Here is a 19,537-nt window from a genome sequence, read left to right as displayed (position 1 = left end):
AATCTATATCGGTTGTCTGTCCCAATACCACAAATCTGGTAAGTCAGTTGGCAAAGTGGAAAACTCTTGTGGTTCCACACCAAAATTTTGAAGTAGCTATTTCAAATGCAGCTCAAAGGACATTTTACTGAATTTTAAATCTTAATCAAGATTGAAAAAATGAAATAAAAATCTGTTGCTACTTCATCAAAATCCACTAGTCGGCTATCCTAACACCACAGGTAAGCACTCCCAACAATGCAGACTAGTGGAGCATCCCTGCGATAGCGCAGTTGGTAGAGCGGAGGACTGAAGAGTGTGAAAACTGACATCCTTTCGGCGGAACACGATTGATGTATGAATTGGAAATCCTTAGGTTCCGGGTTCAAATCCGGCTCGAAGGAACTATTGCAGGGTTCCCAATTTTATTCCAAAACTGTAAATAAAAATCTTTGGCGAATTTGTCTGAATCTACTCAAGTCAATTTATATCTGGTTTCTCCCAACGTCATGAGTAGGGACTCCCCAAACCTGAGTGAGTTCCAGCAATACTTCGATAGCTCTGTTGGTAAAGCGGAGGATTTAAGTAATTTCCGAGCACAAGTCCTTTGCTCCCTGGTTTTCATCCGGCTCAAAGGATGTTGCCCAGAATTTCAAATCAATGAAAAATTGTAACTAAAGATCTGATGCAAATTCATCCTCCCAGAGCCAAGGCTGGCGCTCCCAATTGGGAGAGCATCTAAATATATGAAGAACATGCCACAATTACTGAAAACTACCTGTTGTAAAATCCAATCTATATCGGATGTCTGTCCCAATAGCACAAATCTGGTAACTCAGTTGGCAAAGTGGAAAACTGTTGTGGTTCCACACCAAAATTTTGAGGTAGCTATTTAAATTGCAGCTCAAAGGACATTTTCCTGGATTTCAAATTTTCATCAATCTTGAAAATTTTAAAGAAAAATCTGTTGCTACATCATCAAAATCCACTTGTCAGCCGTCCTAACACCACAGGTAGGCACTCCCAATAATGCAGACAAGAGCATCCCTTCGATAGCTCAGTCGTTAGAGCGGAGGACTGTAGAGTGTGAAAACAGACATCCTTTCGGCGGAACGCGATGGAAGTTCTAATCGGAAATCCTTAGGTCGCTGGTTCAAATCCGGCTCAAAGGGACTATTACCGGCGTCCCAATTTTAATTCAAAACTGGAAATAAAAATCTTTGGTGAATTTGTATGAATCTACACAAGTCTCGTCTAGTCTATCCCAACGTCATGAGTAGGTGATCCCAAAACCAGAGTGAGGTCCAGCAATACTTTGATAGCTCTGTTGGTAAAGCCGAGGACTAAAGTAATTCCGAGGACAAGTCCTTTGCTCCCTGGTTTTCATCCGGCTCAAAGGATGTTGCCCCGAATTTCAAATCAATCAAATATTGTAACTAAAGATCAGATGCAAATTCATCCTCCCAGAGCCAAGGTTGGCGCTCCCAATTGGGAGAGCATCTAAATATATGAAGAACATGCCACAATTACTGAATACTACCTGTTGTAAATTCCAGTCTATATCAGTTGTGTGTCCCAATAGCACAAATCTGGTAACTCAGTTGGCAAAGTGGAAAACTGTTGTGGTTCCACTCCAAAATATTGAGGTAGCTATTTAAAATGCAGCTCTAAGGACATTTTACTGGATTTTAAATCTTAATCAATTTTGAAAAAATGAAATAAAAATCTGTTGCTACTTCATAAAAATCCACTAGTCGGCCATCCTAACACCACAGGTAGGCACTCCCAACAATGCAGATGAGTGGAGCATCCCTTCGGTAGCTCAGTTGGTAGAGCGGAGGACTGTAGAGTGTGCAAACTGACATTCTTTCAGCGGAGCGCGATGGAAATTCTAATCGGAAATCCTTAGGTCGCTGGTTCAAATCCGGCTCAAAGGAACTATTGCAGGGTTTCCAATTTTACTTAAAAACTGTAAATTAAAATCTTTGGTGAATTTGTCTGAATCTACTCAAGTCAATTTATATCTGGTTTCTCCCAACGTCATGAGTAGGGACTCCCCAAACCAGAGTGAGTTCCAGCAATACTTCGATCGCTTTGTTGGTAAAGCGGAGGACTAAAGTAATTCCGAGGACAAGTCCTTTGCTCCCTGGTTTTCATCCGGCTCAAAGGATGTTGCCCAGAATTTCAAATCAATGAAAAATTGTAACTAAAGATCTGATGCAAATTCATCCTCCCAGAGCCAAGGCTGGCGCTCCCAATTGGGTGATTATCTAAATATATAAGGAAGATGCATCAATTACTTAATACTACCTGTTGTAAAATCCAATCTATATCGGTTGTCTGTCCCAATAGCACAAATCTGGTAAGTCAGTTGGCAAAGTGGAAAACTCTTGTGGTTCCACACCAAAATATTGAGGTAACTATTTAAAATGCAGCTCTAAGGACATTTTACTGGATTTTAAATCTTAATCAATTTTGAAAAAATGAAATAAAAATCTGTTGCTACTTCATCAAAATCCACTAGTCGGCCATCCTAACACCACAGGTAGGCACTCCCAACAATGCAGATGAGTGGAGCATCCCTTCGGTAGCTCAGTTGGTAGAGCGGAGGACTGTAGAGTGTGCAAACTTACATTCATTCAGCTGAACGCGATGGAAGTTCTAATCGGAAATCCTTAGGTCGCTGGTTCAAATCCGGCTCGAAGGAACTATTGCAGGGTTTCCAATTTTAATCCAAAACTGTAAATAAAAATCTTTGGCGAATTTGTCTGAATCTACTCAAGTCAATTTATATCTGGTTTCTCCCAACGTCATGAGTAGGGACTCCCCAAACCAGAGTGAGTTCCAGCAATACTTTGATAGCTCTGTTGGTAAAGCGGAGGGCTAAAGTAATTCCGAGGACAAGTCCTTTGCTCCCTGATTTTCATTCGGCTCAAAGGATGTTGCCCCGAATTTCAAATCAATCAAATATTGTAACTAGAATTAGAAATCCCTTTCATCCTCCCAGAGCCAAGGCTGGCGCTCCCAATTGGGAGAGCATCTAAATATATGAAGAACATCCTACAATTACTGAATACTACCTGTTGTAAAATCCAATCTATATCGGATGTCTGTCCCAATAGCACAAATCTGGTAACTCATTTGGCAAAGTGGAAAACTGTTGTGGTTCCACACCAAAATTTTGAGGTAGCTATTTAAATTGCAGCTCAAAGGACATTTTCCTGGATTTCAAATTTTAATCAATCTTGAAAAATTAAAAAAAAAAATCTGTTGCTACATCATCAAAATCCACTTTTCAGCCGTCCTAACACCACAGGTAGGCACTCCCAATAATGCAGACAAGAGGAGCATCCCTTCGATAGCTCAGTTGGTAGAGCGGAGGACTGTAGAGTTTGACGACTGACATCCTTTCGGCGGAACGCGATGGAACTTCTAATTGGAAATCCTTAGGTCGCTGGTTCAAATCCGGCTCGAAGGAACTATTCCCGGCTTTCCAATTTTAATTCAAAACTGTAAATAAAAATCTTTGGTGAATTTGTATGAATCTACACAAGTCTAGTCTGGTCTATCCCAACGTCATGAGTAGGTGATCCCAAAACCAGAGTGTGGTCCAGAAATACTTTGATAGCTCTGTTGGTAAAGCGGAGGTCTTAAGTGATTCCGAGCACAAGTCCTTTGCTCCCTGGTTTTCATCCGGCTCAAAGGATGTTGCCCCGAATTTTAAATCAATCAAAAATTGTAACTAAATATCTGAAGGAAATTCATCCTCCCAGACCCAAGGCTGGCCCTCCCAATTGGGAGAGCATCTAAATATATAAGGAACATGCCACAATTACTGAATACTACCTGTTGTAAAATCCAATCTATATCGGTTGTCTGTCCCAATAGCACAAATCTGGTAAGTCAGTTGGCAAAGTGGAAAACTCTTGTGGTTCCACACCAAAATTTTGAAGTAGCTATTTCAAATGCAGCTCAAAGGACATTTTACTGAATTTCAAATCTTAATCAAGATTGAAAAAATGAAATAAAAATCTGTTGCTACTTCATCAAAATCCACTAGTCGGCCATCCTAACACCACAGGTAAGCACTCCCAATAATGCAGACTAGTGGAGCATCCCTGCGATAGCGCAGTTGGTAGAGCGGAGAACTGTAGAGTGTGGAAACTGACATCCTTTCGGCGGAACACGATGGATGTTTGAATTGGAAATCCTTAGGTTCCGGGTACAAATCCGGCTAGAAGGAACTATTGCAGGGTTCCCAATTTTAATCCAAAACTGTAAATAAAAATCTTTGGCGAATTTGTCTGAATCTACTCAAGTCAATTTATATCTGGTATCTCCCAACGTCATGAGTAGGGACTCCCAAAACCAGAGTGAGTTCCAGCAATACTTCGATTGCTCTGTTGGTAAAGCGGAGGATTTAAGTAATTCCGAGCACAAGTACTTTGCTCCCTGGTTTTAATCGGCTCAAAGGATGTTGCCCCGAATTTCAAATCAATCAAAAATTGTAACTAAAGATCTGATGCAAATTCATCCTCCCAGAGCCAAGGCTGGCGCTCCCAATTGGGAGAGCATCTAAATATATGAAGAACATGCCACAATTACTGAATACTAACTGTTGTAAAATCCAATCTATATCGGATGTCTGTCCCAATAGCACAAATCTGGTAACTCAGTTTTCTAAGTGGAAAACTGTTGTGGTTCCACCCCATAATTTTGAGGTAGCTATTTAAATTGCAGCTCAATGGACATTTTCCTGGATTTCAAATTTTAATGAATCTTGAAAAATTTAAAGAAAAATATGTTGCTACTTCATCAAAATCCACTAGTCGGCCATTCTAACACCACAGGTAAGCACTCCCAATAATGCAGACCAGTGGAGCATCCCTTCGGTAGCTCAGTTGGTAGAGCGGAGGACTGTAGAGTGTACAAACTTACATTCATTCAGCTGAACGCGATGGAAGTTCTAATCAGAATTCCTTAGGTCGCTGGTTCAAATCCGGCTTGAAGGAACTATTGCAGGGTTTCCAATTTTAATCCAAAACTGTAAATAAAAATCTTTGGCGAATTTGTCTGAATCTACTCAAGTCAATTTATATCTGGCTTCTCCCAACGTCATGAGTAGGGACTCCCCAAACCAGAGTGAGTTCCAGCAATACTTTGATAGCTCTGTTGGTAAAGCGGAGGACTAAAGTAATTCCGAGGACAAGTCCTTTGCTCCCTGATTTTCATTCGGCTCAAAGGATGTTGCCCCGAATTTCAAATCAATCAAAAATTGTAACTAAAGATCTGAAGCAAATTCATCCTCCCAGAGCCAAGGCTGGCCCTCCCAATTGGGAGAGCATCTAAATAGATAAGGAACATGCCACAATTACTGAATACTACCTGTTGTAAAATCCAATCTATATCGGTTGTCTGTCCCAATAGCACAAATCTGGTAACTCGGTTGGCAAAGTGGAAAACTGTTGTGGTTCCACACCAAAATTTTGAAGTAGCTATTTCAAATGCAGATCAAAGGACATTTTACTGGATTTTAAATCTTAATCAAGATAAAAAAAAATTAAATAAAAATCTGTTGCTACTTCATCAAAATCCACTAGTCGGCCATCCTAACACCACAGGTAGGCACTCCCAACAATGCAGACAAGTGGAGCATCCCTTCGGTAGCTCAGTTGGTAGAGCGGAGGACTGTAGAGTGTGCAAACTCACATTCTTTCAGCTGAACGCGATGGAAGTACTAATCGGAAATCCTTAGGTCGCTGGTTCAAATCCGGCTCGAAGGAACTATTGCAGGATTTCCAATTTTAATCCAAAACTGTAAATAACAATCTTTGGCGAATTTGTCTGAATCTACTCAAGTCAATTTATATCTGGTTTCTCCCAACGTCATGAGTAGGGACTCCCCATACCAGAGTGAGTTCCAGCAATATTTCGATAGCTCTGTTGGTAAAGCGGAGGACTAAAGTAATTCCGAGGACAAGTCCTTTGCTCCCTGGTTTTCATCCGGCTCAAAGGATGTTGCCCCGAATTTCAAATGGATCAAATATTGTAACTAAAGATCTGATGCAAATTCATCCTCCCAGAGCCAAGGCTGGCGCTCCCAATTGGGTGATTATCTCAATATATAAGGAACATGCCACAATTACTTAATACTACCTGTTGTAAATTCCAGTCAATATCAGTTGTCTGTCCCAATAGCACAAATCTGGTAACTCAGTTGGCAAAGTGGAAAACTGTTGTGGTTCCACTCCAAAATATTGAGGTAGCTATTTAAAATGCAGCTCTAAGGACATTTTACTGGATTTTAAATCTTAATCAATTTTGAAAAAATTAAATAAAAATCTGTTGCTACTTCATCAAAATCCACTAGTCGGCCATCCTATCACCACAGGTAGGCACTCCCAACAATGCAGATGAGTGGAGCATCCCTTCGCTAGCTCAGTTGGTAGAGCGGAGGACTGTAGAGTGTGCAAAATGACATTCTTTCAGCTGAACGCGATGGAAGTTCTAATCGGAATTCCTTAGGTCGCTGGTTCAAATCCGGCTCGAAGGAACTATTGCAGGGTTTCCAATTTTAATCCAAAACTGTAAATAAAAATCTTTGGCGAATTTGTCTGAATCTACTCAAGTCAATTTATATCTGGTTTCTCCCAACGTCATGAGTAGGGACTCCCCAAACCAGAGTGAGTTCAAGCAATACTTTGATAGCTCTGTTGGTAAAGCGGAGGACTAAAGTAATTCCGAGGACAAGTCCTTTGCTCCCTGGTTTTCATTCGGCTCAAAGGATGTTGCCCCGAATTTCAAATCAATCAAATATTGTAACTAAAGATCAGATGCAAATTCATCCTCCCAGAGCCAAGGCTGGCGCTCCCAATTGGGAGAGCATCTAAATATATGAAGAACATGCCACAATTACTGAATACTACCTCTTGTAAAATCCAATCTATATCGGTTGTCTGTCCCAATAGCACAAATCTGGTAAGTCAGTTGGCAAAGTGGAAAACTGTTGTGGTTCCACACCAAAATTTTGAAGTAGCTATTTCAAATGCAGCTCAAAGGACATTTTACTGGATTTTAAATCTTACCAAGATTGAAAAAATGAAATAAAAATCTGTTGCTACTTCATCAAAATCCACTAGTCGGCCATCCTAACACCACAGGTAGGCACTCCCAACAATGCAGATGCGTGGAGCATCCCTTCGGTAGCTCAGTTGGTAGAGCGGAGGACTGTCGAGTGTGCAAACGTACATTCATTCAGCTGAACGCGATGGAAGTTCTAATCGGAAATCCTTAGGTCGCTGGTTCAAATCCGGCTCGAAGGAACTATTGCAGGGTTTCCAATTTTAATCCAAAACTGTAAATAAAAATCTTTGGCCAATTTGTCTGAATTTACTCAAGTCAATTTATATCTGGTTTCTCCCAACGTCATGAGTAGGGACTCCCCAAACCAGAGTGAGTTCCAGCAATACTTTGATAGCTCTGTTGGTAAAGCGGAGGACTAAAGTAATTCCGAGGACAAGTCCTTTGCTCCCTGATTTTCATTCGGCTCAAAGGATGTTGCCCCGAATTTCAAATCAATCAAATATTGTAACTAGAATTAGAAATCCCTTTCATCCTCCCAGAGCCAAGGCTGGCGCTCCCAATTGGGAGAGCATCTAAATATATGAAGAACATGCCACAATTACTGAATACTACCTGTTGTAAAATCCAATCTATATCGGATGTCTGTCCCAATAGCACAAATCTGGTAACTCAGTTGGCAAAGTGGAAAACTGTTGTGGTTCCACACCAAAATTTTGAGGTAGCTATTTAAATTGCAGCTCAAAGGACATTTTCCAGGATTTCAAATTTTAATCAATCTTGAAAAATCTAAAGAAAAATCTGTTGCTACATCATCAAAATCCACTTTTCAGCCGTCCTAACACCACAGGTAGGCACTCCCAATAATGCAGTCATGAGGAGCATCCCTTCGATAGCTCAGTTGGTAGAGCGGAGGCCTGTAGAGTTTGAAAACTGACATCCTTTCGACGGAATGCGATGGAAGTTCTAATTGGAAATCCTTAGGTCACTGGTTGAAATCCGGCTCGAAGCAACTATTGCAGGGTTAACAATTTTAATCCAAAACTAAATAAAATATTTTGGCGAATTTGTCTGAATCTACTCAAGTCAATTTATATCTGGTATCTCCCAACGTCATGAGTAGAGACTCCCAACACCAGAGTGAGTTCCAGCAATACTTCGATAGCTCTGTTGGTAAAGCGGAGGATTTAAGTAATTCCGAGCACAAGTACTTTGCTCCCTGGTTTTAATCCGGCTCAAAGGATGTTGCCCCGAATTTCAAATCAATCAAAAATTGTAACTAAAGATCTGATGCAAATTCATCCTCCCAGAGCCAAGGCTGGCGCTCCCAATTGGGAGAGCATCTAAATACCGTATTTTTGGACCCATAAGGCGCACTTTAAAGTCCGGAAAGCCGTCCAAAAAAACCAGTGCGCCCTTTGAGGTGGAGCGCCCATTGCGTCGACCAAGTGCGCCGCTGGGCTGACGGCGAACATCAACTGCCTGCACACCGCTTATATAGAGAGAAGGCGGGTGTGGCTTACGACAGCAGGGGGGCGTGAGAGGGGATCGATGGGTGTGGACAACAGGCGGACGTGAGAGGGGAGATGGGTGTGAATGACAACAGGCGGGAGAGGGGAGACAAAACAACACAAAGGCACGCCCCCAGTGCAAAGCAGCGCGATGCCCCTATATATACTAGGTGCAACACGTTGCTTAAGCAATTGATCAGCAAAAATGGCATCACTGAAGAGACATTCCTACGAGGCACAGTTTACGCTACACGCTATAAACTACGCCATTGTTCATGGGAATCGAGCAGCTGCGAGAGAATTAAGGATCAACGAATCCATGGTTCGCAAGTGGAGGAAGCAGGAAGACAGACTGCGCCAAGTCAAGAAAACTACACTGAGTTTTCGTGGATGCAAGGCAAGATGGCCCGTGTTGGAAGACCAGCTCGAGCAGTGGATTGCTTCTCAGAGAACAGCTGGGAGAAGTGTATCTACCATCACCATTCGACAGAGAGCAGTAATGCTTGCTGGCGAATTGAACATCGAACACTTCCAAGGAGGGGCGTCTTGGTGTTTTCGTTTTATGAAACGGCGCCATCTATCCATCCGGGCAAAGACGACCGTCGCGCAGCAACTCCCAGCGGATTACAAGGAGAAGATTGTCGCCTTCCGCTCTTACTGCAGCAAAAAGATTGCCGACAAACGTATCCAGCCCAGCCACATCACCAACATGGACGAGGTGCCGCTGACTTTCGACATCCCGGTGAACCGCACTGTGGAGAAGAAGGGGATGAGCACGGTAGCAATCCGCACAACGGGGCACGAGAAGTCTGCTTTTACTGTTGTGCTAGCTTGCCATGCTAACGGACAAAAATTGCCACCTATGGTGATTTTTAAGCGGAAGACGCTGCCTAAAGAGAAGTTTCCTGCCGGCGTTATCATCAAGGCCAATCAAAAGGGCTGGATGGACGAGGACAAAATGAGAGAGTGGTTGAGTGAGGTGTACGTAAAAAGACCCGGTGATTTTTTCCACGCGTCACCGTCGCTGTTGGTCTGTGACTCCATGCGTGCCCATCTGACAGCCGCTGTGAAAAGTCAAGTCACGCATATGAACTCAGAGCTTGCCATCATCCCGGGAGGCTTGACAAAGGAACTCCAACCACTCGACTTAAGTATAAACAGAGCGTTCAAAGTGAAGTTGCGTGCTGCGTGGGAGCGATGGATGGCGGAGGGCGAACACAGCTTCACAAAGACTGGGAGACAGCGAAGAGCAAGTTATGCCACAATTTGCGAGTGGATTGTAGCTGCTTGGACGAACGTGTCTGCTAGCTCTATTGCAAGAGCTTTCGCGAAAGCCGGCATTACATCCGGGGAGACGCTCAGCAGCGACACAGACTCGGACAATGACGAGAGGGAACCTGGCGTGTTTGAGGGAGAATTTGCCCAACTATTTCTGTCTGATACGGAAGACGATGATTTTGAAGGATTTGTGGATGACTGATAACTCTTAATGTGAGTACCTTGTTAAATAAAATACAACCAAACGCAGTTTTGCTCCTGTTGCCGTTTTTTCAAAACAGCTAGCCATGCTATCGTCTGTTTTAGTGTGCATGCATGTAAACTAAGGTAATGTATGGTAGGCTGGGAGGCAGAATTTTGCTGGGCCTACACTTTTATGCTTTTCAGTTGATTTGGGATGATAGTTTTAGTTTTGATGTAACACCGTGACCGCACATCGTTTGTTGACAAGTGACTTGCTCACACCGGCATTGTGTCGGCATCCCATCTGAGGGGCTGCGCCGCAGCGAGACGGCGAAGCAGCGAGATGGCGAGGCAGACTGATAATGACTCGTGTTGTTTATCTTGGATACAGAAGACAAGGACTTGGTGCATTTTTGGATGAGGACAACTTCAGCACGTTGTTAAAAGCTAAAATAAAGTACCACTGAACTCCCGCTGCCATTTTAAAAACACGCTAGCGTGACTGAGCAGCCAGCGAGACTGCTCGATTGGTCGGTTGTGTTAGCGCCCGATGAGTCGGCGCGTTCTATCTATGTAACAAATACAGAAATAGCGCCCCCAACAGGTGTTGCGCCCTTTGACACGGCGCGTCTTTTGAGTCCAAAAATACGGTATATGAAGAACATGCCACAATTACTGAATACTACCTGTTGTAAAATCCAATCTATATCGGATGTCTGTCCCAATAGCACAAATCTGGTAACTCAGTTGGCAAAGTGGAAAACTGTTGTGGTTCCACACCAAAATTTTGAGGTAGCTATTTAAATTGCAGCTCAAAGGACATTTTCCTGGATTTCAAATTTTAATCAATCTTGTAAAATTTAAAGAAAAATCTGCATCATCAAAATCCACTTGTCAGCCGTCCTAACACCACAGGTAGGCACTCCCAATAATGCAGACAAGAGGAGCATCCCTTCGATAGCTCAGTCGGTAGAGCGGAGGACTGTAGAGTTTGAAAACTGACATCCTTTCGGCGGAACGCGATGGAAGTTCTAATTGGAAATCCTTAGGTCGCTGGTTCAAATCCGGCTCGAAGGAACTATTACCGGCTTTCCAATTTTAATTCAAAACTGTAAATAAAAATCTTTGGTGAATTTGTATGAATCTACACAAGTCTCGTCTTGTCAATCCCAACGTCATGAGTAGGTGATCCCAAAACCAGAGTGAGGTCCAGCAATACTTTGATAGCTCTGTTGGTAAAGCGGAGGTCTTAAGTGATTCCGAGCACAAGTCCTTTGCTCCCTGGTTTTCATCCGGCTCAAAGGATGTTGCCCCGAATTTTAAATCAATCAAAAATTGTAACTAAAGATCTGAAGGAAATTCATCCTCCCAGAGCCAAGGCTGGCCCTCCCAATTGGGAGAGCATCTAAATATATAAGGAACATGCCACAATTACTGAATACTACCTGTTGTAAAATCCAATCTATATCGGTTGTCTGTCCCAATAGCACAAATCTGGTAAGTCAGTTGGCAAAGTGGAAAACTCTTGTGGTTCCACACCAAAATTTTGAAGTAGCTATTTCAAATGCAGCTCAAAGGACATTTTACTGAATTTTAAATCTTAATCAAGATTGAAAAAATGAAATAAAAATCTGTTGCTACTTCATCAAAATCCACTAGTCGGCCATCCTAACACCACAGGTAAGCACTCCCAATAATGCAGACTAGTGGAGCATCCCTGCGATAGCGCAGTTGGTAGAGCGGAGGACTGTAGAGTGTGAAAACTGACATCATTCGGCGGAAAACGATGGATGTTTGAATTGGAAATCCTTAGGTTCCGGGTTCAAATCCGGCTCGAAGGAACTATTGCAGGGTTCCCAATTTTAATCCAAAACTGTAAATAAAAATCTTTGGCGAATTTGTCTGAATCTACTCAAGTCAATTTATATCTGGTATCTCCCAACATCATGAGGAGGGACTCCCAAAACCAGAGTGAGTTCCAGCAATACTTCGATTGCTCTGTTGGTAAAGCGGAGGATTTAAGTAATTCCGAGCACAAGTACTTTGCTCCCTGGTTTTAATCCGGCTCAAAGGATGTTGCCCCGAATTTCAAATCAATCAAAAATTGTAACTAAAGATCTGATGCAAATTCATCCTCCCAGAGCCAAGGCTGGCGCTCCCAATTGGGAGAGCATCTAAATATATGAAGAACATGCCACAATTACTGAATACTAACTGTTGTAAAATCCAATCTATATCGGATGTCTGTCCCAATAGCACAAATCTGGTAACTCAGTTTTCTAAGTGAAAAACTGTTGTGGTTCCACACCATAATTTTGAGGTAGCTATTTAAATTGCAGCTCAATGGAAATTTTCCTGGATTTCAAATTTTAATCAATCTTGAAAAATTTAAAGAAAAATCTGTTGCTACTTCATCAAAATCCACTAGTTGGCCATTCTAATACCACAGGTAAGCACTCCCAATAATGCAGACGAGTGGAGCATTCCTTCGATAGCTCAGTTGGTAGAGCGGAGGACTGTAGAGTGTGCAAACTTACATTCATTCAGCTGAACGCGATGAAAGTTCTAATCGGAAATCCTTAGGTCGCTGGTTCAAATCCGGCTCGAAGGAACAATTGCAGGGTTTCCAATTTTAATCCAAAACTGTAAATAAAAGTCTTTGGCGAATTTGTCTGAATCTACTCAAGTCAATTTATATCTGGTTTCTCCCAACGTCATGAGTAGGGACTCCCCAAACCAGAGTGAGTTCCAGCAATACTTTGATAGCTCTGTTGGTAAAGCGGAGGACTAAAGTAAATCCGAGGACAAGTCCTTTGCCCCCTGGTTTTCATTCGGCTCAAAGGATGTTGCCCCGAATTTCAAATCAATCAAATATTGTAACTAAAGATCAGATGCAAATTCATCCTCCCAGAGCCAAGGCTGGCCCTCCCAATTGGGAGAGCATCTAAATATATACGGAACATACCACAATTACTGAATACTACCTGTTGTAAAATCCAATCTACATCGGTTGTCTGTCCCAAAAGCACAAATCTGGTAACTCAGTTGGCAAAGTGGAAAAATGTTGTGGTTCCACACCAAAATTTTGAAGTAGCTATTTCAAATGCAGCTCAAAGGACTTTTTACTGGATTTTAAATCTGAATCAAGATTGAAAAAATGAAATAAAAATCTGTTGCTACTTCATCAAAATCCACTAGTCGGCCATCCTAACACCACAGGTAATCACTCCCAATAATGCAGACTAGTGGAGGATACCTGCGATAGCGCAGTTCGTAGAGCGGAGGACTGTAGAGTGTGAAAACTGACATCCTTTCGGCGGAACACGATGGATGTTTGAATTGGAAATCCTTAGGTTCCTGGTTCAAATCCGTCTCAAAGGAACTATTGCAGGGTTCCTAATTTTAATCCAAAACTGTCAATAAAAAACTTTGGCGAATTTGTCTGAATCTACTCAAGTCAATTTATATCTGGTATCTCCCAACGTCATGAGTAGGGACTCCCAAAAGCAGAGTGAGTTCCAGAAATACTTCGATTGCTCTGTTGGTAAAGCGGAGGATTTAAGTAATTCCCAGCACAAGTACTTTGCTCCCTGGTTTTAATCCGGCTTCAAGGATCTTGCCCCGAATTTCAAATCAATCAAAAATTGTAACTAAAGATCTGATGCAAATTCATTCTCCCAGAGCCAAGGCTGGCGCTCCCAATTGGGAGAGCATCTAAATATATGAAGAACATGCCACAATTACTGAATACTACCTGTTGTGAAATCCAATCTATATCGGATGTCTGTCCCAATAGCACAAATCTGGTAACTCAGTTGGCAAAGTGGAAAATTGTTGTGGTTCCACACCAAAATTTTGAGGTAGCTATTTAAATTGCAGCTCAAAGGACATTTTCCTGGATTTCAAATTTTAATCAATCTTGAAAAATGTAAAGAAAAATCTTTTGCTACATCATCAAAATCCACTTCTCAGCCGTCCTAACACCACAGGTTGGCACTCCCAATAATGCAGACAAGAGGAGCATCCCTTCGATAGCTCAGTCGGTAGAGTGGAGGACTGTAGAGTGTGAAAACAGACTCAATTCTATCAACGTGTGACGCGGAAATCTTAATCCATGCGTTTGTTACGTCTCGCCTCGACTATTGTAACGCTTTGCTCTCGGGTCTCCCCATGTCGAGTATTAAAAGTCTGCAGTTAGTTCAAAATGCAGCAGCTAGACTCTTAACTAAGACGAGAAAGGTTGAACATATTACCCCGATATTAGCCAATTTGCATTGGCTTCCGGTCCACTTGAGATGTGATTTTAAAGTTCTGCTACTTACTTTTAAAATATTGCACGGCTTAGCACCTTCTTATCTCGTTGACCTCGTGGTACCATATGTTCCGTCCCGAAACCTTCGCTCACAAAATGCTGGTCTTTTAGTGATCCCGCGAGCCAAAAAGAAGTCCGCAGGTTCTAGAGCGTTCTCTATTCGGGCACCAATGCTTTGGAATGCACTTCCCTCAGATATTCGAGGCGCCACCTCAGTAGAAATGTTCAAAACACTATTAAAGACGCATTTATACTCTTGTGCATTTAGCTGAAATATTTGTTGGCCTGTTTACTGCCGCTTTTTTTTTCTTTTGTTTTCTTTTCTGCCCCCTTTTCCCCCGGCTGGGGGATTAGGTGACGGTGACCCACTAGGAAGTTTAAGGCATTGACCAACTGGGCATGCACCTGTTCCAGTGATGTCGTCTTCCTGCAGCGCGACATTTGATCAATTTATTTATATACTTTAGCATCTAATTTAATTATTTGTTGGCCTGTTTACTGCCGCTTCTTCTCTTTTCTGCCCCCTCCTTCCCCTGCTTGGGAATTAGGTGATGGGGACATGCTTTGAAGATTACGGCACTGACGAACCGGGAAGGGACCTGCTCTGCCGAAGTCGTCTTCATGCAGCGCCTTTTCTGATTTCCTTATATTTCAGCACTTCATTGAACTACTTGTTGGCCTGTTTGCTATTTCTGTTCTTTCTTTTCTGTTCCCAATTCCCCGAATTAGGTGATGGCGATTCACTTGGAAGTGGCTGTACTGAATTTACACCAACTGACCGGTACAAGATCGAAGGCTCATCTTCGGATATGCTGGCATGGATATTACGGCCCTGGATGAGGACCCACTCCACTGAAGTCATCTTCCTGCAGCACTTCATTCAATTGACTCTTATATTATCTCATCTATTATCGCATAGCATCATTGTATGTGTCAAATGTTGCCCAGTTGGCATCCATTGCAGCCTGGTCATCCTGGAAGGGGGATTCCCCCATCTGTGGTCCCTTCTCAAGGTTTCTCACTTTTCCCCTAATGAGGTTTTGTGAGTTTTTCCTTGCCCTCCTGGGGGTTAAGATCGGGGATGTCGATTGTGGCTATGTAAAGCACTTTGAGACTGTCTGTGATTAAGGGCTATACAAATAAAATTGACTTGACTTGACAATCCTTTCGGCGGAACGCGATGGACGTTCTAATCGGAAATCCTTTGGTCGCTGGTTCAAATCCGGCTCGAAGGAACTATTACCGGCGTCCCAATTTTAATTCAAAACTGTAAATAAAAATCTTTGGTGAATTTGTATGAATCTACACAAGTCTAGTCTGGTCTATCCCAACGTCATGAGTAGGTGATCCCAAAACCAGAGTGAGGTCCAGCAATACTTTGATAGCTCTGTTGGTAAAGCGGAGGTCTTAAGTGATTCCGAGCACAAGTCCTTTGCTCCCTGGTTTTCATCCGGCTCAAAGGATGTTGCCCCGAATTTCAAATCAATCAAAAATTGTAACTAAAGATCTGAAGCAAATTCATCCTCCCAGAGCCAAGGCTGGCCCTCCCAATTGGGAGAGCATCTAAATATATAAGGAACATGCCACAATTACTGAATACTACCTGTTGTAAAATCCAATCTATATCGGTTGTCTGTCCCAAAAGCACAAATCTGGTAACTCAGTTGGCAAAGTGGAAAACCGTTGTGGTTCCACACCAACATTTTGAAGTAGCTATTTCAAATGCAGCTCAAAGGACATTTTACTGGATTTTAAATCTTAATCAAGATTGAAAAAATGAAATAAAAATCTGTTGCTACTTCATCAAAATCCACTAGTCGGCCATCCTAATACCACAGGTAGGCACTCCCAACAATGCAGATCAGTGGAGCATCCCTTCGGTAGCTCAGTTGGTAGAGCGGAGGACTGTAGAGTGTGCAAACTGACATTCTTTCAGCTGAACGCGATGGAAGTACTAATCGGAAATCCTTATGTCGCTGGTTCAAATCCGGCTCGAAGGAACTATTGCAGGTTTTTCAATTTTAATCCAAAACTGTAAATAACAATCTTTGGCGAATTTGTCTGAATCTACTCAAGTCAATTTATATCTGGTTTCTCCCAACGTCATGAGTAGGGACTCCCCAATCCAGAGTGAGTTCCAGCAATACTTCGATAGCTCTGTTGGTAAAGCGGAGGACTAAAGTAATTCCGAGGACAAGTCCTTTGCTCCCTGGTTTTCATCCGGCTCAAAGGATGTTGCCCCGAATTTCAAATCAATCAAATATTGTAACTAAAGATCAGATGCAAATTCATCCTCCCAGAGCCAAGGCTGGCGCTCCCAATTGGGAGAGCATCTAAATATATGAAGAACATGCCACAATTACTGAATACTACCTGTTGTAAAATCCAATCTATATCGGATGTCTGTCCCAATAGCACAAATCTGGTAACTCAGTTGGCAAAGTGGAAAACTGTTGTGGTTCCACACCAAAATTTTGAGGTAGCTATTTAAATTGCAACTCAAAGGACATTTTCCTGGATTTCAAATTAAAATCAATCTTGAAAAATTTAAAGAAAAATCAGTTGCTACATCATCAAAATCCACTTTTCCGCAGTCCTAACACCACAGGTAGGCACTCCCAATAATGCAGACAAGAGGAGCATCCCTTCGATAGCTCAGTTGGTAGAGCGGAGGACTGTAGAGTTTGAAAACTGACATCCTTTCGACGGAACGCGATGGAAGTTCTCATTGGATATCCTTAGGTCGCTGGTTCAAATCCGGCTCGAAGGAACTATTACCGGCTTTCCAATTTTAATTCAAAACTGTAAATAAAAATCTTTGGTGAATTTGTATGAATCTACACAAGTCTAGTCTGGTCAATCCCAACGTCATGAGTAGGTGATCCCAAAACCAGAGTGATGTCCAGCAATACTTTGATAGCTCTGTTGGTAAAGCGGAGGTCTTAAGTTATTCCGAGCACAAGTCCTTTGCTCCCTGGTTTTCATCCGGCTCAAAGGATGTTGCCCCGAATTTCAAATCAATCAAAAATTGTAACTAAAGATCTGAAGGAAATTCATCCTCCCAGAGCCAAGGCTAGCCCTCCCAATTGGGAGAGCATCTAAATATATAAGGAACATGCCACAATTACTGAATACTACCTGTTGTAAAATCCAATCTATATCGGTTGTCTGTCCCAATAGCACAAATCTGGTAACTCAGTTGGCAAAGTGGAAAACTGTTGTGGTTCCACACCAAAATTTTGAAGTAGCTATTTCAAATGCAGCTCAAAGGACATTTGACTGGATTTTAAATCTTAATCAAGATTGAAAAAATGAAATAAAAATCTGTTGCTACTTCATCAAAATCCACTAGTCGGCCATCCTTACACTATTGGTGGACACTTTCAATAATGCTGATCTGCGGCGCACCCCTTCCATAGCTCAATAGGTTGAGGGGAGGACTGTAGAATTTGAAAACTGACCTCCTTTCGACTGAAAGCGATCGAAGTTCTAATAAAATACTTGGGTTGCTGTTTCAAATCTGGCCCCAATGAATTTTTGCAGACTTTCTATTCTTGATCAAAAATTGTAAATAAAGATCTTTGGCAAATTTGTTTGAATCTACTCGAGTCAAATCTGGTATCTCCCAACGTCATGAGTAGGGACTCCCAAAACCAGAGTGAGTTCCAGCAATACTTCGATAGCTCTGTTGGTAAAGCAGAGGATTTAAGTAATTCCTAGCACAAGTCCTTAGCTCCCTGGTTTTAATCCGGCTCAAAGGATTTTGCCCCGAATTTCAAATCAATCAAAAATTGTAACTAAAGATCTGGGGCAAATTCATCCTCCCTGAGCATACACAGGCATTCCCAGTTTGGAGCGCATCAAAATCAACAAACATGCCAAAATTACTGAATACAACCTGTTAGAAAATCCAGTCCAAATTGTTGTCTGTCCCAATAGCACAAATCTGGTAACTCAGTTGGCAAAGTGGAAAGCTGTTGTGGTTCCACACCAAAATTTTGAGGTAGCTATTTAAAATGCAGCTAAAAGGACAATTTACTGGATTTTAAATCTGAATCAATATTGAAAAAATGAAATAAAAATCTGTTGCTACTTCATCAAAATCCACTAGTCGGCCATCCTAACACCACATGTAGGCACTCCCAATAATGCAGATGAGTGGAGCATCCCTTCGATAGCTCAGTTGGTAGAGCGGAGGACTGTAGAGTGTGCGAACGGACATCCTTTCGGCGGAACGCAATGGAAATTCTAATCGGAAATCCTTAGGTAGCTAGTTCAAATCTGGCTTGAAGGAACTATTGCAGGGTTACCAATTTTAATCCAAAACTAAATAAAATTTTTTGGCGAATGTGTCTGAATCTACTCAAGTCAATTTATATCTGGTATCTCCCAACATCATGAGTAGGGACTCCCAAAACCAGAGTGAGTTCCAGCAATACTTCGATTGCTCTGTTGGTAAAGCGGAGGATTTAAGTAATTCCGAGCACAAGTACTTTGCTCCCTGGTTTTAATCCGGCTCAAAGGATGTTGCCCCGAATTTCAAATCAATCAAAAATTGTAACTAAAGATCTGATGCAAATTCATCCTCCCAGAGCCAAGGCTGGCGCTCCCAATTGGGAGAGCATCTAAATATATGAAGAACATGCCACAATTACGGAATACTACCTGTTGTAAAATTCAATCTATATCGGTTGTCTGTCCATATAGCACAAATCTGGTAACTCAGTTGGCAAAGTTGAAAACTGTTGTGGTTCCACACCAAAAGTTTTAAGTAGCTATTTAAAATGCAGCTCAAAGAACATTTTACTGGATTTCATATCGAAATCAAGATTGAAAAAGTAGATAAAATTCTGTTGCTACTTCATCAAAATCCACTAGTCGGCCATCCTAATACCACAGGTAGGCACTCCCAATAATGCAGATGACTGGCGACTCCCTTCGATAGCTCAGTTGGTAGAGTGGAGGACTGTAGAGTGTGAAAACTGACATCCTTTCGGCGGAATGCGATGGAAGTTCTAACCAGAAATCCTTAGGTCGCTGGTTCAAATCCGGCTCGAAGGAACTATTACAGGCTTTCCAATTTTAATCCAAAACTGTAAATAAAAATTTTTGGCGAATGTGTCTGAATCTACTCAAGTCAATTTATATCTGGTATCTCCCAACGTCATGAGTAGGTGATCCCAAAACCAGAGTG

At 42.1% G+C, this 19,537-nt stretch overlaps 10 non-coding genes across 10 annotated transcripts; all 10 read left to right on the top strand.

Moving 5' to 3' along the window:
* Positions 1-2,560: 2,560 nt before the first annotated feature.
* On the top strand, positions 2,561-2,686 carry trnay-gua (transfer RNA tyrosine (anticodon GUA)). The gene is made up of 2 exons: positions 2,561-2,597; positions 2,651-2,686. It is a non-coding gene; the product is annotated as a tRNA-Tyr (tRNA).
* A 645-nt stretch (positions 2,687-3,331) lies between these two features.
* trnay-gua (transfer RNA tyrosine (anticodon GUA)) lies at positions 3,332-3,457 on the top strand. Its single transcript has 2 exons — positions 3,332-3,368; positions 3,422-3,457. It is a non-coding gene; the product is annotated as a tRNA-Tyr (tRNA).
* Positions 3,458-4,865: 1,408 nt separating this feature from the next.
* Positions 4,866-4,991, top strand: trnay-gua (transfer RNA tyrosine (anticodon GUA)). Its single transcript has 2 exons — positions 4,866-4,902; positions 4,956-4,991. It is a non-coding gene; the product is annotated as a tRNA-Tyr (tRNA).
* Positions 4,992-5,636: 645 nt separating this feature from the next.
* Positions 5,637-5,762, top strand: trnay-gua (transfer RNA tyrosine (anticodon GUA)). The gene is made up of 2 exons: positions 5,637-5,673; positions 5,727-5,762. It is a non-coding gene; the product is annotated as a tRNA-Tyr (tRNA).
* A 1,413-nt stretch (positions 5,763-7,175) lies between these two features.
* Positions 7,176-7,301, top strand: trnad-guc (transfer RNA aspartic acid (anticodon GUC)). Its single transcript has 2 exons — positions 7,176-7,212; positions 7,266-7,301. It is a non-coding gene; the product is annotated as a tRNA-Asp (tRNA).
* A 3,681-nt stretch (positions 7,302-10,982) lies between these two features.
* On the top strand, positions 10,983-11,108 carry trnay-gua (transfer RNA tyrosine (anticodon GUA)). Its single transcript has 2 exons — positions 10,983-11,019; positions 11,073-11,108. It is a non-coding gene; the product is annotated as a tRNA-Tyr (tRNA).
* Positions 11,109-12,516: 1,408 nt separating this feature from the next.
* Positions 12,517-12,642, top strand: trnay-gua (transfer RNA tyrosine (anticodon GUA)). Its single transcript has 2 exons — positions 12,517-12,553; positions 12,607-12,642. It is a non-coding gene; the product is annotated as a tRNA-Tyr (tRNA).
* Positions 12,643-16,217: 3,575 nt separating this feature from the next.
* trnay-gua (transfer RNA tyrosine (anticodon GUA)) lies at positions 16,218-16,343 on the top strand. Its single transcript has 2 exons — positions 16,218-16,254; positions 16,308-16,343. It is a non-coding gene; the product is annotated as a tRNA-Tyr (tRNA).
* A 644-nt stretch (positions 16,344-16,987) lies between these two features.
* Positions 16,988-17,113, top strand: trnay-gua (transfer RNA tyrosine (anticodon GUA)). Its single transcript has 2 exons — positions 16,988-17,024; positions 17,078-17,113. It is a non-coding gene; the product is annotated as a tRNA-Tyr (tRNA).
* A 2,165-nt stretch (positions 17,114-19,278) lies between these two features.
* On the top strand, positions 19,279-19,404 carry trnay-gua (transfer RNA tyrosine (anticodon GUA)). The gene is made up of 2 exons: positions 19,279-19,315; positions 19,369-19,404. It is a non-coding gene; the product is annotated as a tRNA-Tyr (tRNA).
* Positions 19,405-19,537: the final 133 nt, after the last annotated feature.

Source organism: Idiotropiscis lumnitzeri, chromosome 9, assembly GCF_059441095.1.
Source record: "Idiotropiscis lumnitzeri isolate Australia: NSW breed Sydney's pygmy pipehorse chromosome 9, RoL_Ilum_1.0, whole genome shotgun sequence".
NCBI classification, from domain to species: domain Eukaryota; kingdom Metazoa; phylum Chordata; class Actinopteri; order Syngnathiformes; family Syngnathidae; genus Idiotropiscis; species Idiotropiscis lumnitzeri.
Note: the sequence above shows the minus strand (reverse complement) of the source record. Positions and strands in the feature narration are given on the sequence as shown.